Source organism: Urocampus carinirostris, unplaced genomic scaffold (assembly GCF_059441175.1).
Source record: "Urocampus carinirostris isolate Australia breed hairy pipefish unplaced genomic scaffold, RoL_Ucar_1.0 HiC_scaffold_41, whole genome shotgun sequence".
Classification (NCBI taxonomy): domain Eukaryota; kingdom Metazoa; phylum Chordata; class Actinopteri; order Syngnathiformes; family Syngnathidae; genus Urocampus; species Urocampus carinirostris.
The window spans coordinates 45,901-60,608 of NW_028283148.1; the positions used below are offsets into that span (position 1 = coordinate 45,901).

At 38.7% G+C, this 14,708-nt stretch overlaps 4 non-coding genes across 4 annotated transcripts; all 4 read right to left on the minus strand.

Annotated features, from left to right (window-relative positions):
- Positions 1-3,711: 3,711 nt before the first annotated feature.
- On the minus strand, positions 3,712-3,784 carry trnal-caa (transfer RNA leucine (anticodon CAA)). The gene has a single exon. It is a non-coding gene; the product is annotated as a tRNA-Leu (tRNA).
- Positions 3,785-5,482: 1,698 nt separating this feature from the next.
- trnal-caa (transfer RNA leucine (anticodon CAA)) lies at positions 5,483-5,555 on the minus strand. The gene has a single exon. It is a non-coding gene; the product is annotated as a tRNA-Leu (tRNA).
- A 249-nt stretch (positions 5,556-5,804) lies between these two features.
- trnai-aau (transfer RNA isoleucine (anticodon AAU)) lies at positions 5,805-5,877 on the minus strand. The gene has a single exon. It is a non-coding gene; the product is annotated as a tRNA-Ile (tRNA).
- Positions 5,878-13,531: 7,654 nt separating this feature from the next.
- Positions 13,532-13,604, minus strand: trnat-cgu (transfer RNA threonine (anticodon CGU)). Its single transcript has one exon. It is a non-coding gene; the product is annotated as a tRNA-Thr (tRNA).
- Positions 13,605-14,708: the final 1,104 nt, after the last annotated feature.

A 14,708-nucleotide genomic window follows, 5' to 3' on the forward strand; every position in this document is an offset into this window, starting at 1 on the left:
GAACACAATGCTTCATGTGAGGGTTGAACTCACGACCTTCAGATTATGAGACTGACGTGCTACCTGCTGCGCCAATGAAGCTGTAATTTTCAATTGAAATCGCAAAATCAAAATCCAATTTCTGTCCCTTTTTTCAATTAATTTCCAAAAACTCGACAAGAGAACACTATGCTTCACGTGAGGGTTGAACTCACGACCTTCAGATTATGAGACTGACGTGCTACCTGCTGCGCCAATGAAGCTGTAATCTTGAAATGAAATCGCAAAATCAAAATCCAATTTCTCTCCCTTTTTTCAATTAATTTCCAAAAACTCGACAAGAGAACACTATGCTTCACGTGAGGGTTGAACTCACGACCTTCAGATTATGAGACTGACGTACTACCTGCTACGCCAATGAAGCTGTAATTTTCAATTGAGATCGCAAAATCAAAATCCAATTTCTCTCCCTTTTTTCAATTAATTTCCAAAAACTCGACAAGAGAACACTATGCTTCACGTGAGGGTTGAACTCACGACCTTCAGATTATGAGACTGACGTACTACCTGCTACGCCAATGAAGCTGTAATTTTCAATTGAAATCGCAAAATCAAAATCCAATTTCTCTCCCTTTTTTCAATTAATTTCCAAAAACTCGACAAGAGAACACTATGCTTCATGTGAGGGTTGAACTCACAACCTTCAGATTATGAGACTGACGTGCTACCTGCTGCGCCAATGAAGCTGTAATTTTCAATTGAAATCGCAAAATCAAAATCCAATTCCTCTCCCTTTTTCCAATTAATTTCCAAAAACTCGACAAGAGAACACTATGCTTCATGTGAGGGTTGAACTCACGGCCTTCAGATTATGAGACTGACGTGCTACCTGCTGCGCCAATGAAGCTGTAATCTTAAAATGAAATCGCAAAATCAAAATCCAATTTCTCTCCCTTTTTTCAATTAATTTCCAAAAACACGACAAGAGAACACTATGCTTCATGTGAGGGTTGAACTCACGACTTTCAGATTATGAGACTGACGTGCTACCTGCTGCGCCAATGAAGCTGTAATTTTCAATTGAGATCGCAAAATCAAAATCCAATTTCTCTCCCATTTTTCAATTAATTTCCAAAAACTCGACAAGAGAACACTATGCTTCATGTGAGGGTTGAACTCACGACCTTCAGATTATGAGACTGACGTGCTACCTGCTGCGCCAATGAAGCTGTAATCTTGAAATGAAATTGCAAAATCAAAATCCAATTTCTCTCCCTTTTTCCTATTAATTTCCAAAAACTCGACAAGAGAACACTATGCTTCATGTGAGGGTTGAACTCACGACCTTCAGATTATGAGACTGACGTGCTACCTGCTGCGCCAATGAAGCTGTAATCTTGAAATGAAATCGCAAAATCAAAATCCAATTTCTCTCCCTTTTTTCAATTAATTTCCAAAAACTCGACAAGAGAACACTATGCTTCATGTGAGGGTTGAACTCACGACCTTCAGATTATGAGACTGACGTGCTACCTGCTGCGCCAATGAAGCTGTAATCTTGAAACGAAATCGCAAAATCAAAATCCAATTTCTCTCCCTTTTTTCAATTAATTTCAAAAAACTCAACAAGAGAACACTATGCTTCATGTCAGGGTTGAACTCACGACCTTCAGATTATGAGACTGGCGTGCTACCTGCTGCGCCAATGAAGCTGTAATTTTCAATTGAGATCGCAAAATCAAAATCCAATTTCTCTCCCTTTTTTCAATTAATTTCCAAAAACTCGACAAGAGAACACAATGCTTCATGTGAGGGTTGAACTCACAACCTTCAGTTTATGAGACTGACGTGCTACCTGCTACGCCAATGAAGCTGTAATTTTCAATTGAAATCGCAAAATCAAAATCCAATTTCTCTCCCTTTTTTCAATTATTCTTCAAAATCTCGACAAGAGAACACTATGCTTCATGTGAGGGTTGAACTCACAACCTTCAGTTTATGAGACTGACGTGCTACCTGCTACGCCAATGAAGCTGTAATTTTCAATTGAAATCGCAAAATCAAAATCCAATTTCTCTCCCTTTTTTCAATTAATTTCCAAAAACTCGACAAGAGAACACTATGCTTCATGTGAGGGTTGAACTCACGACCTTCAGATTATGAGACTGACGTGCTACCTGCTGCGCCAATGAAGCTGTAATCTTGAAACGAAATCGCAAAATCAAAATCCAATTTCTCTCCCTTTTTTCGATTAATTTCCAAAAACTCGACAAGAGAACACTATGCTTCATGTGAGGGTTGAACTCACGACCTTCAGATTATGAGACTGACGTACTACCTGCTACGCCAATGAAGCTGTTTTTTTCAATTGAAATCGCAAAATCAAAATCCAATTTCTCTCCCTTTTTTCAATTAATTTCCAAAAACTCGACAAGAGAACACTATGCTTCATGTGAGGGTTGAAATCACGACCTTCAGATTATGAGACTGACGTGCTACCTGCTGCGCCAATGAAGCTGTAATCTTGAAATGAAATCGCAAAATCAGAATCCAATTTCTCTCCCTTTTTTCAATTAATTTCCAAAAACTCGACAAGAGAACACAATGCTTCATGTGAGGGTTGAACTCACGACCTTCAGATTATGAGACTGACGTGCTACCTGCTGCGCCAATGAAGCTGTAATTTTCAATTGAGATCGCAAAGACAAAATCCAATTTCTCTGCCTTTTTTCAATTAATTTCCAAAAACTCGACAAGAGAACACTATGCTTCATGTGAGGGTTGAACTCACGCCCTTCAGATTATGAGACTGCCGTGCTACCTGCTGCGCCAATGAAGCCATTATTCTTTACTAAAATTGCAAATTCAAAATCCAATTCCTCTCCCTTTTTTAAATTATTCTTCAAAAACTCGACAAGGGAACACTATGCTTCATGTGAGGGTTGAACTCACGACCTTCAGATTATGAGACTGACGTGCTACCTGCTGCGCCAATGAAGCTGTAATTTTCAATTGAAATCGCAAAATCAAAATCCAATTCCTCTCCCTTTTTTCAATTATTCTTCAAAATCTCGAAAAGAGAACACTATGCTTCATGTGAGGGTGAAACTCACAACCTTCAGATTATGAGACTGACGTGCTACCTGCTACGCCAATGAAGCTGTAATTTTCAACTGAAATCGCAAAATCAAAATCCAATTTCTCTCCCTTTTTTCAATTAATTTCCAAAAACTCGACAAGAGAACACTATGCTTCATGTGAGGGTTGAACTCACAACCTTCAGATTATGAGACTGACGTGCTACCTGCTGCGCCAATGAAGCTGTAATTTTCAATTGAAATCGCAAAATTAAAATCCAATTCCTCTCCCTTTTTTCAAATATTCTTCAAAATCTCGACAAGAGAACACTATGCTTCATGTGAGGGTTGAACTCACAACCTTCAGATTATGAGACTGACGTGCTACCTGCTGCGCCAATGAAGCTGTAATCTTGAAATGAAATCGCAAAATCAAAATCCAATTTCTCTCCCTTTTTTCAATTAATTTCCAAAAACTCGACAAGAGAACACTATGCTTCATGTGAGGGTTGAACTCACGACCTTCAGATTATGAGACTGACGTACTACCTGCTACGCCAATGAAGCTGTAATTTTCAATTGAAATCGCAAAATCAAAATCCAATTTCTCTCCCTTTTTTCAATTAATTTCCAAAAACTCGACAAGAGAACACAATGCTTCATGTGAGGGTTGAACTCACGACCTTCAGATTTTGAGACTGGCGTGCTACCTGCTGCACCAATGAAGCTGTAATTTTCAATTGAGATCGCAAAATCAAAATCCAATTTCTCTCCCTTTTTTCAATTAATTTCCAAAAACTCGACAAGAGAACACGATGCTTCATGTGAGGGTTGAACTCACGACCTTCAGATTATGAGACTGGCGTGCTACCTGCTGCACCAATGAAGCTGTAATTTTTAATTGAGATCGCAAAATCAAAATCCAATTTCTCTCCCTTTTTTCAATTAATTTCCAAAAACTCGACAAGAGAACACTATGCTTCATGTGAGGGTTGAACTCACGACCTTCAGATTATGAGACTGGCGTGCTACCTGCTGCGCCAATGAAGCTGTAATTTTGAAATGAAATCGCAAAATCAGAATCCAATTTCTCTCCCTTTTTTCAATTAATTTCCCAAAACTCGACAAGAGAACACAATGCTTCATGTGAGGGTTGAACTCACGACCTTCAGATTATGAGACTGACGTGCTACCTGCTGCGCCAATGAAGCTGTAATTTTCAATTGAGATCGCAAAATCAAAATCCAATTTCTCTCCCTTTTTTCAATTAATTTCCAAAAACTCGACAAGAGAACACTATGCTTCATGTGAGGGTTGAACTCACGCCCTTCAGATTATGAGACTGCCGTGCTACCTGCTGCGCCAATGAAGCCATTATTCTTTACTAAAATTGCAAATTCAAAATCCAATTCCTCTCCCTTTTTTCAATTATTCTTCAAAAACTCGACAAGGGAACACTATGCTTCATGTGAGGGTTGAACTCACGACCTTCAGATTATGAGACTGACGTGCTACCTGCTGCGCCAATGAAGCTGTAATTTTCAATTGAAATCGCAAAATCAAAATCCAATTCCTCTCCCTTTTTTCAATTATTCTTCAAAATCTCGAAAAGAGAACACTATGCTTCATGTGAGGGTGAAACTCACAACCTTCAGATTATGAGACTGACGTGCTACCTGCTACGCCAATGAAGCTGTAATTTTCAACTGAAATCGCAAAATCAAAATCCAATTTCTCTCCCTTTTTTCAATTAATTTCCAAAAACTCGACAAGAGAACACTATGCTTCATGTGAGGGTTGAACTCACAACCTTCAGATTATGAGACTGACGTGCTACCTGCTGCGCCAATGAAGCTGTAATTTTCAATTGAAATCGCAAAATTAAAATCCAATTCCTCTCCCTTTTTTCAAATATTCTTCAAAATCTCGACAAGAGAACACTATGCTTCATGTGAGGGTTGAACTCACAACCTTCAGATTATGAGACTGACGTACTACCTGCTACGCCAATGAAGCTGTAATTTTCAATTGAAATCGCAAAATCAAAATCCAATTTCTCTCCCTTTTTTCAATTAATTTCCAAAAACTCGACAAGAGAACACTATGCTTCATGTGAGGGTTGAACTCACGACCTTCAGATTATGAGACTGACGTGCTACCTGCTGCGCCAATGAAGCTGTAATCTTGAAATGAAATCGCAAAATCAAAATCCAATTTCTCTCCCTTTTTTCAATTAATTTCCAAAAACTCGACAAGAGAACACTATGCTTCATGTGAGGGTTGAACTCACGACCTTCAGATTATGAGACTGACGTACTACCTGCTACGCCAATGAAGCTGTAATTTTCAATTGAAATCGCAAAATCAAAATCCAATTTCTCTCCCTTTTTTCAATTAATTTCCAAAAACTCGACAAGAGAACACAATGCTTCATGTGAGGGTTGAACTCACGACCTTCAGATTTTGAGACTGGCGTGCTACCTGCTGCACCAATGAAGCTGTAATTTTCAATTGAGATCGCAAAATCAAAATCCAATTTCTCTCCCTTTTTTCAATTAATTTCCAAAAACTCGACAAGAGAACACAATGCTTCATGTGAGGGTTGAACTCACGACCTTCAGATTATGAGACTGACGTGCTACCTGCTGCGCCAATGAAGCTGTAATCTTGAAATGAAATCGCAAAATCAAAATCCAATTTCTCTCCCTTTTTTCAATTAATTTCCAAAAACTCGACAAGAGAACACTATGCTTCATGTGAGGAGTGAACTCACGACCTTCAGATTATTAGACTGACGTGCTACCTGCTGCGCCAATGAAGCTGTAATCTTGAAATGAAATCGCAAAATCAAAATCCAATTTCTCTCCCTTTTTTCAATTAACTTCCAAAAACTCGACAAGAGAACACTATGCTTCATGTGAGGGTTGAACTCACGACCTTCAGATTATGAGACTGACGTGCTACCTGCTACGCCAATGAAGCTGTAATTTTCAATTGAAATCGCAAAATCAAAATCCAATTTCTCTCCCTTTTTTCAATTAATTTCCAAAAACTCGACAAGAGAACACTATGCTTCATGTGAGGGTTGAACTCACGACCTTCAGATTATGAGACTGACGTGCTACCTGCTGCGCCAATGAAGCTGTAATCTTGAAATGAAATCGCAAAATCAAAATCCAATTTCTCTCCCTTTTTTCAATTAATTTCCAAAAACTCGACAAGAGAACACTCTGCTTCATGTGAGGGTTGAACTCACGACCTTCAGATTATGAGACTTACGTACTACCTGCTACGCCAATGAAGCTGTAATTTTCAATTGAAATCGCAAAATCAAAATCCAATTTCTCTCCCTTTTTTCAATTAATTTCCAAAAACTCGACAAGAGAACACAATGCTTCATGTGAGGGTTGAACTCACGACCTTCAGATTATGAGACTGGCGTGCTACCTGCTGCGCCAATGAAGCTGTAATTTTCAATTCAGATCGCAAAATCAAAATCCAATTTCTCTCCCTTTTTTCAATTAATTTCCAAAAACTCGACAAGAGAACACAATGCTTCATGTGAGGGTTGAACTCACGACCTTCAGATTATGAGACTGACGTGCTACCTGCTGCGCCAATGAAGCTGTAATCTTGAAATGAAATCGCAAAATCAAAATCCAATTTCTCTCCCTTTTTCCTATTAATTTCCAAAAACTCGACAAGAGAACACTATGCTTCATGTGAGGGTTGAACTCACGACCTTCAGATTATGAGACTGACGTGCTACCTGCTGCGCCAATGAAGCTGTAATCTTGAAATGAAATCGCAAAATCAAAATCCAATTTCTCTCCCTTTTTCCTATTAATTTCCAAAAACTCGACAAGAGAACACTATGCTTCATGTGAGGGTTGAACTCTCGACCTTCAGATTATGAGACTGACGTACTACCTGCTACGCCAATGAAGCTGTAATTTTCAATTGAAATCGCAAAATCAAAATCCAATTTCTCTCCCTTTTTTCAATTAATTTCCAAAAACTCGACAAGAGAACACAATGCTTCATGTGAGGGTTGAACTCACGACCTTCAGATTATGAGACTGGCGTGCTACCTGCTGCGCCAATGAAGCTGTTATTTTCAATTGAGATCGCAAAATCAAAATCCAATTTCTCTCCCTTTTTTCAATTAATTTCCAAAAACTCGACAAGAGAACACAATGCTTCATGTGAGGGTTGAACTCACGACCTTCAGATTATGAGACTGACGTGCTACCTGCTGCGCCAATGAAGCTGTAATTTTCAATTGAAATCGCAAAATCAAAATCCAATTACTCTCCCTTTTTTCAATTATTCTTCAAAGTCTCGACAAGAGAACACTATGCTTCATGTGAGGGTTGAACTCACAACCTTCAGATTATGAGACTGACGTGCTACCTGCTACGCCAATGAAGCTGTAATTTTCAATTGAAATCGCAAAATCAAAATCCAATTTCTCTCCCTTTTTTCAATTAATTTCCAAAAACTCGACAAGAGAACACTATGCTTCATGTGAGGGTTGAACTCACGACCTTCAGATTATGAGACTGACGTACTACCTGCTACGCCAATGAAGCTGTAATTTTCAATTGAAATCGCAAAATCAAAATCCAATTTCTCTCCCTTTTTTCAATTAATTTCCAAAAACTCGACAAGAGAACACTATGCTTCATGTGAGGGTTGAACTCACGACCTTCAGATTATGAGACTGACGTGCTACCTGCTGCGCCAATGAAGCTGTAATCTTGAAATGAAATCGCAAAATCAAAATCCAATTTCTCTCCCTTTTTTCAATTAATTTCCAAAAACTCGACAAGAGAACACTATGCTTCATGTGAGGGTTGAACTCACGACCTTCAGATTATGAGACTGACGTACTACCTGCTACGCCAATGAAGCTGTAATTTTCAATTGAAATCGCAAAATCAAAATCCAATTTCTCTCCCTTTTTTCAATTAATTTCCAAAAACTCAACAAGAGAACACAATGCTTCATGTGAGGGTTGAACTCACGACCTTCAGATTATGAGACTGACGTGCTACCTGCTACGCCAATGAAGCTGTAATTTTCAATTGAAATCGCAAAATCAAAATCCAATTTCTCTCCCTTTTTTCAATTAATTTCCAAAAACTCGACAAGAGAACACTATGCTTCATGTGAGGGTTGAACTCACGACCTTCAGATTATGAGACTGACGTGCTACCTGCTACGCCAATGAAGCTGTAATTTTCAATTGAAATCGCAAAATCAAAATCCAATTTCTCTCCCTTTTTTCAATTAATTTCCAAAAACTCGACAAGAGAACACAATGCTTCATGTGAGGAGTGAACTCACGACCTTCAGATTATGAGACTGGCGTGCTACCTGCTGCACCAATGAAGCTGTAATTTTCAATTGAGATCGCAAAATCAAAATCCAATTTCTCTCCCTTTTTTCAATTAATTTCCAAAAACTCGACAAGAGAACACAATGCTTCATGTGAGGGTTGAACTCACGACCTTCAGATTATGAGACTGACGTGCTACCTGCTGTGCCAATGAAGCTGTAATTTTCAATTGAAATCGCAAAATCAAAATCCAATTTCTCTCCCTTTTTTGAAATAATTTCCAAAAACTCGACAAGAGAACACTATGCTTCATGTGAGGGTTGAACTCACGACCTTCAGATTATGAGACTGACGTGCTACCTGCTGCGCCAATGAAGCTGTAATCTTGAAATGAAATCGCAAAATCAAAATCCAATTTCTCTCCCTTTTTTCAATTAATTTCCAAAAACTCGACAAGAGAACACTATGCTTCATGTGAGGAGTGAACTCACGACCTTCAGATTATGAGACTGACGTGCTACCTGCTGCGCCAATGAAGCTGTAATCTTGAAATGAAATCGCAAAATCAAAATCCAATTTCTCTCCCTTTTTTCAATTAACTTCCAAAAACTCGACAAGAGAACACTATGCTTCATGTGAGGGTTGAACTCACGACCTTCAGATTATGAGACTGACGTGCTACCTGCTGCGCCAAAGAAGCTGTAATCTTGAGATGAAATCACAAAATCAAAATCCAATTTCTCTCCCTTTTCCTATTAATTTCCAAAAACTCGACAAGAGAACACTATGCTTCATGTGAGGGTTGAACTCACGACCTTCAGATTATGAGACTGACGTGCTACCTGCTGCGCCAAAGAAGCTGTAATCTTGAAATGAAATCGCAAAATCAAAATCCAATTTCTCTCCCTTTTTTCAATTAATTTCCAAAAACTCGACAAGAGAACACTATGCTTCATGTGAGGGTTGAACTCACAACCTTCAGATTATGAGACTGACGTACTACCTGCTACGCCAATGAAGCTGTAATTTTCAATTGAAATCGCAAAATCAAAATCCAATTTCTCTCCCTTTTTTCAATTAATTTCCAAAAACTCGACAAGAGAACACAATGCTTCATGTGAGGGTTGAACTCACGACCTTCAGATTATGAGACTGGCGTGCTACCTGCTGCACCAATGAAGCTGTAATTTTCAATTGAGATCGCAAAATCAAAATCCAATTTCTCTCCCTTTTTTCAATTAATTTCCAAAAACTCGACAAGAGAACACAATGCTTCATGTGAGGGTTGAACTCACGACCTTCAGATTATGAGACTGGCGTGCTACCTGCTGCGCCAATGAAGCTGTCATTTTCAATTGAAATCACAAAATCAAAATCCAATTCCCCTTCCTTTTTTTCAATTATTCTTCAAAATCTTGACAAGAGAACACTATGCTTCATGTGAGGGTTGAACTCACGACCTTCAGATTATGAGACTGACGTGCTACCTGCTGTGCCAATGAAGCTGTAATTTTCAATTGAAATCGCAAAATCAAAATCCAATTTCTCTCCCTTTTTTCAATTAATTTCCAAAAACTCGACAAGAGAACACTATGCTTCATGTGAGGAGTGAACTCACGACCTTCAGATTATGAGACTGACGTGCTACCTGCTGCGCCAATGAAGCTGTAATCTTGAAATGAAATCGCAAAATCAAAATCCAATTTCTCTCCCTTTTTTCAATTAACTTCCAAAAACTCGACAAGAGAACACTATGCTTCATGTGAGGGTTGAACTCACGACCTTCAGATTATGAGACTGACGTGCTACCTGCTACGCCAATGAAGCTGTAATTTTCAATTGAAATCGCAAAATCAAAATCCAATTTCTCTCCCTTTTTTCAATTAATTTCCAAAAACTCGACAAGAGAACACTATGCTTCATGTGAGGAGTGAACTCACGACCTTCAGATTATGAGACTGACGTGCTACCTGCTGCGCCAATGAAGCTGTAATCTTGAAATGAAATCGCAAAATCAAAATCCAATTTCTCTCCCTTTTTTCAATTAACTTCCAAAAACTCGACAAGAGAACACTATGCTTCATGTGAGGGTTGAACTCACGACCTTCAGATTATGAGACTGACGTGCTACCTGCTACGCCAATGAAGCTGTAATTTTCAATTGAAATCGCAAAATCAAAATCCAATTTCTCTCCCTTTTTTCAATTAATTTCCAAAAACTCGACAAGAGAACACAATGCTTCATGTGAGGGTTGAACTCACGACCTTCAGATTATGAGACTGACGTGCTACCTGCTGCGCCAATGAAGCTGTAATCTTGAAATGAATTCGCAAAATCAAAATCCAATTTCTCTCCCTTTTTTCAATTAATTTCCAAAAACTCGACAAGAGAACACTATGCTTCATGTGAGGGTTGAACTCACGACCTTCAGATTATGAGACTGACGTGCTACCTGCTGCGCCAATGAAGCTGTAATCTTGAAATGAAATCGCAAAATCAAAATCCAATTTCTCTCCCTTTTCCTATTAATTTCCAAAAACTCGACAAGAGAACACTATGCTTCATGTGAGGGTTGAACTCACGACCTTCAGATTATGAGACTGACGTGCTACCTGCTGCACCAATGAAGCTGTAATCTTAAAATGAAATCGCAAAATCAAAATCCAATTTCTCTCCCTTTTTTCAATTAATTTCCAAAAACTCGACAAGAGAACCTTATGCTTCATGTGAGGGTTGAACTCACGACCTTCAGATTATGAGACTGACGTGCTACCTGCTGCGCCAATGAAGCTGTAATCTTGAAATGAAATCGCAAAATCAAAATCCAATTTCTCTCCCTTTTTCCTATTAATTTCCAAAAACTCGACAAGAGAACACTATGCTTCATGTGAGGTTTGAACTCACGACCTTCAGATTATGAGACTGACGTGCTACCTGCTGCGCCAATGAAGCTGTAATCTTGAAATGAAATTGCAAAATCAAATTCCAATTTCTCTCCCTTTTTTCAATTAATTTCCAAAAACTCGACAAGAGAACACTATGCTTCATGTGAGGGTTGAACTCACGACCTTCAGATTATGAGACTGACGTGCTACCTGCTGCGCCAAAGAAGCTGTAATCTTGAAATGAAATCGCAAAATCAAAATCCAATTTCTCTCCCTTTTTTCAATTAATTTCCAAAAACTCGACAAGAGAACACAATGCTTCATATGAGGGTTGAACTCACGACCTTCAGATTATGAGACTGACGTGCTACCTGCTGCGCCAAAGAAGCTGTAATCTTGAAATGAAATCGCAAAATCAAAATCCAATTTCTCTCCCTTTTTTCAATTAATTTCCAAAAACTCGACAAGAGAACACTATGCTTCATGTGAGGGTTGAACTCACGACCTTCAGATTATGAGACTGACGTACTACCTGCTACGCCAATGAAGCTGTAATTTTCAATTGAAATCGCAAAATCAAAATCCAATTTCTCTCCCTTTTTTCAATTAATTTCCAAAAACTCGACAAGAGAACACAATGCTTCATGTGAGGGTTGAACTCACGACCTTCAGATTATGAGACTGACGTGCTACCTGCTGCGCCAATGAAGCTGTAATCTTGAAATGAAATCGCAAAATCAAAATCCAATTTCTCTCCCTTTTTTCAATTAATTTCCAAAAACTCGACAAGAGAACACTATGCTTCATGTGAGGGTTGAACTCACGACCTTCAGATTATGAGACTGACGTGCTACCTGCTACGCCAATGAAGCTGTAATTTTCAATTGAAATCGCAAAATCAAAATCCAATTTCTCTCCCTTTTTTCAATTAATTTCCAAAAACTCGACAAGAGAACACTATGCTTCATGTGAGGGTTGAACTCACGACCTTCAGATTATGAGACTGACGTGCTACCTGCTGCGCCAATGAAGCTGTAATCTTGAAATGAAATCGCAAAATCAAAATCCAATTTCTCTCCCTTTTTTCAATTAATTTCCAAAAACTCGACAAGAGAACACTATGCTTCATGTGAGGGTTGAACTCTCGACCTTCAGATTATGAGACTGACGTACTACCTGCTACGCCAATGAAGCTGTAATTTTCAATTGAAATCGCAAAATCAAAATCCAATTTCTCTCCCTTTTTTCAATTATTTTTCCAAAAACTCGACAAGAGAACACAATGCTTCATGTGAGGGTTGAACTCACGACCTTCAGATTATGAGACTGGCGTGCTACCTGCTGCGCCAATGAAGCTGTAATTTTCAATTGAGATCGCAAAATCAAAATCCAATTTCTCTCCCTTTTTTCAATTAATTTCCAAAAACTCGACAAGAGAACACAATGCTTCATGTGAGGGTTGAACTCACGACCTTCAGATTATGAGACTGACGTGCTACCTGCTGCGCCAATGAAGCTGTAATCTTGAAACGAAATCGCAAAATCAAAATCCAATTTCTCTCCCTTTTTTCGATTAATTTCCAAAAACTCGACAAGAGAACACTATGCTTCATGTGAGGGTTGAACTCACGACCTTCAGATTATGAGACTGACGTGCTACCTGCTGCGCCAATGAAGCTGTAATTTTCAATTGAAATCGCAAAATCAAAATCCAATTTCTCTCCCTTTTTTCAATTAATTTCCAAAAACTCGACAAGAGAACACAATGCTTCATGTGAGGGTTGAACTCACGACCTTCAGATTATGAGACTGACGTGCTACCTGCTGCGCCAATGAAGCTGTAATCTTGAAATGAATTCGCAAAATCAAAATCCAATTTCTCTCCCTTTTTTCAATTAATTTCCAAAAACTCGACAAGAGAACACTATGCTTCATGTGAGGGTTGAACTCACGACCTTCAGATTATGAGACTGACGTACTACCTGCTACGCCAATGAAGCTGTAATTTTCAATTGAGATCGCAAAATCAAAATCCAATTTCTCTCCCTTTTCCTATTAATTTCCAAAAACTCGACAAGAGAACACTATGCTTCATGTGAGGGTTGAACTCACGACCTTCAGATTATGAGACTGACGTGCTACCTGCTGCGCCAATGAAGCTGTAATCTTGAAATGAAATCGCAAAATCAAATTCCAATTTCTCTCCCTTTTTTCAATTAATTTCCAAAAACTCGACAAGAGAACACTATGCTTCATGTGAGGGTTGAACTCACGACCTTCAGATTACGAGACTGACGTGCTACCTGCTGCGCCAAAGAAGCTGTAATCTTGAAATGAAATCGCAAAATCAAAATCCAATTTCTCTCCCTTTTTTCAATTAATTTCCAAAAACTCGACAAGAGAACACTATGCTTCATGTGAGGGTTGAACTCACGACCTTCAGATTATGAGACTGACGTGCTACCTGCTGCGCCAAAGAAGCTATAATCTTGAAATGAAATCGCAAAATCAAAATCCAATTTCTCTCCCTTTTTTCAATTAATTTCCAAAAACTCGACAAGAGAACACTATGCTTCATGTGAGGGTTGAACTCACGACCTTCAGATTATGAGACTGACGTGCTACCTGCTGCGCCAATGAAGCTGTAATCTTGAAATGAAATCGCAAAATCAAAATCCAATTTCTCTCCCTTTTTTCAATTAATTTCCAAAAACTCGACAAGAGAACACTATGCTTCATGTGAGGGTTGAACTCTCGACCTTCAGATTATGAGACTGACGTACTACCTGCTACGCCAATGAAGCTGTAATTTTCAATTGAAATCGCAAAATCAAAATCCAATTTCTCTCCCTTTTTTCAATTATTTTTCCAAAAACTCGACAAGAGAACACAATGCTTCATGTGAGGGTTGAACTCACGACCTTCAGATTATGAGACTGGCGTGCTACCTGCTGCGCCAATGAAGCTGTAATTTTCAATTGAGATCGCAAAATCAAAATCCAATTTCTCTCCCTTTTTTCAATTAATTTCCAAAAACTCGACAAGGGAACACAATGCTTCATGTGAGAGTTGAACTCACGACCTTCAGATTATGAGACTGACGTGCTACCTGCTGCGCCAATGAAGCTGTAATTTTCAATTGAAATCGCAAAATCAAAATCCAATTACTCTCCCTTTTTTCAATTATTCTTCAAAGTCTCGACAAGAGAACACTATGCTTCATGTGAGGGTTGAACTCACGACCTTCAGATTATGAGACTGACGTGCTACCTGCTGCGCCAATGAAGCTGTAATCTTGAAACGAAATCGCAAAATCAAAATCCAATTTCTCTCCCTTTTTTCGATTAATTTCCAAAAACTCGACAAGAGAACACTATGCTTCATGTGAGGGTTGAACTCACGACCTTCAGATTATGAGACTGACG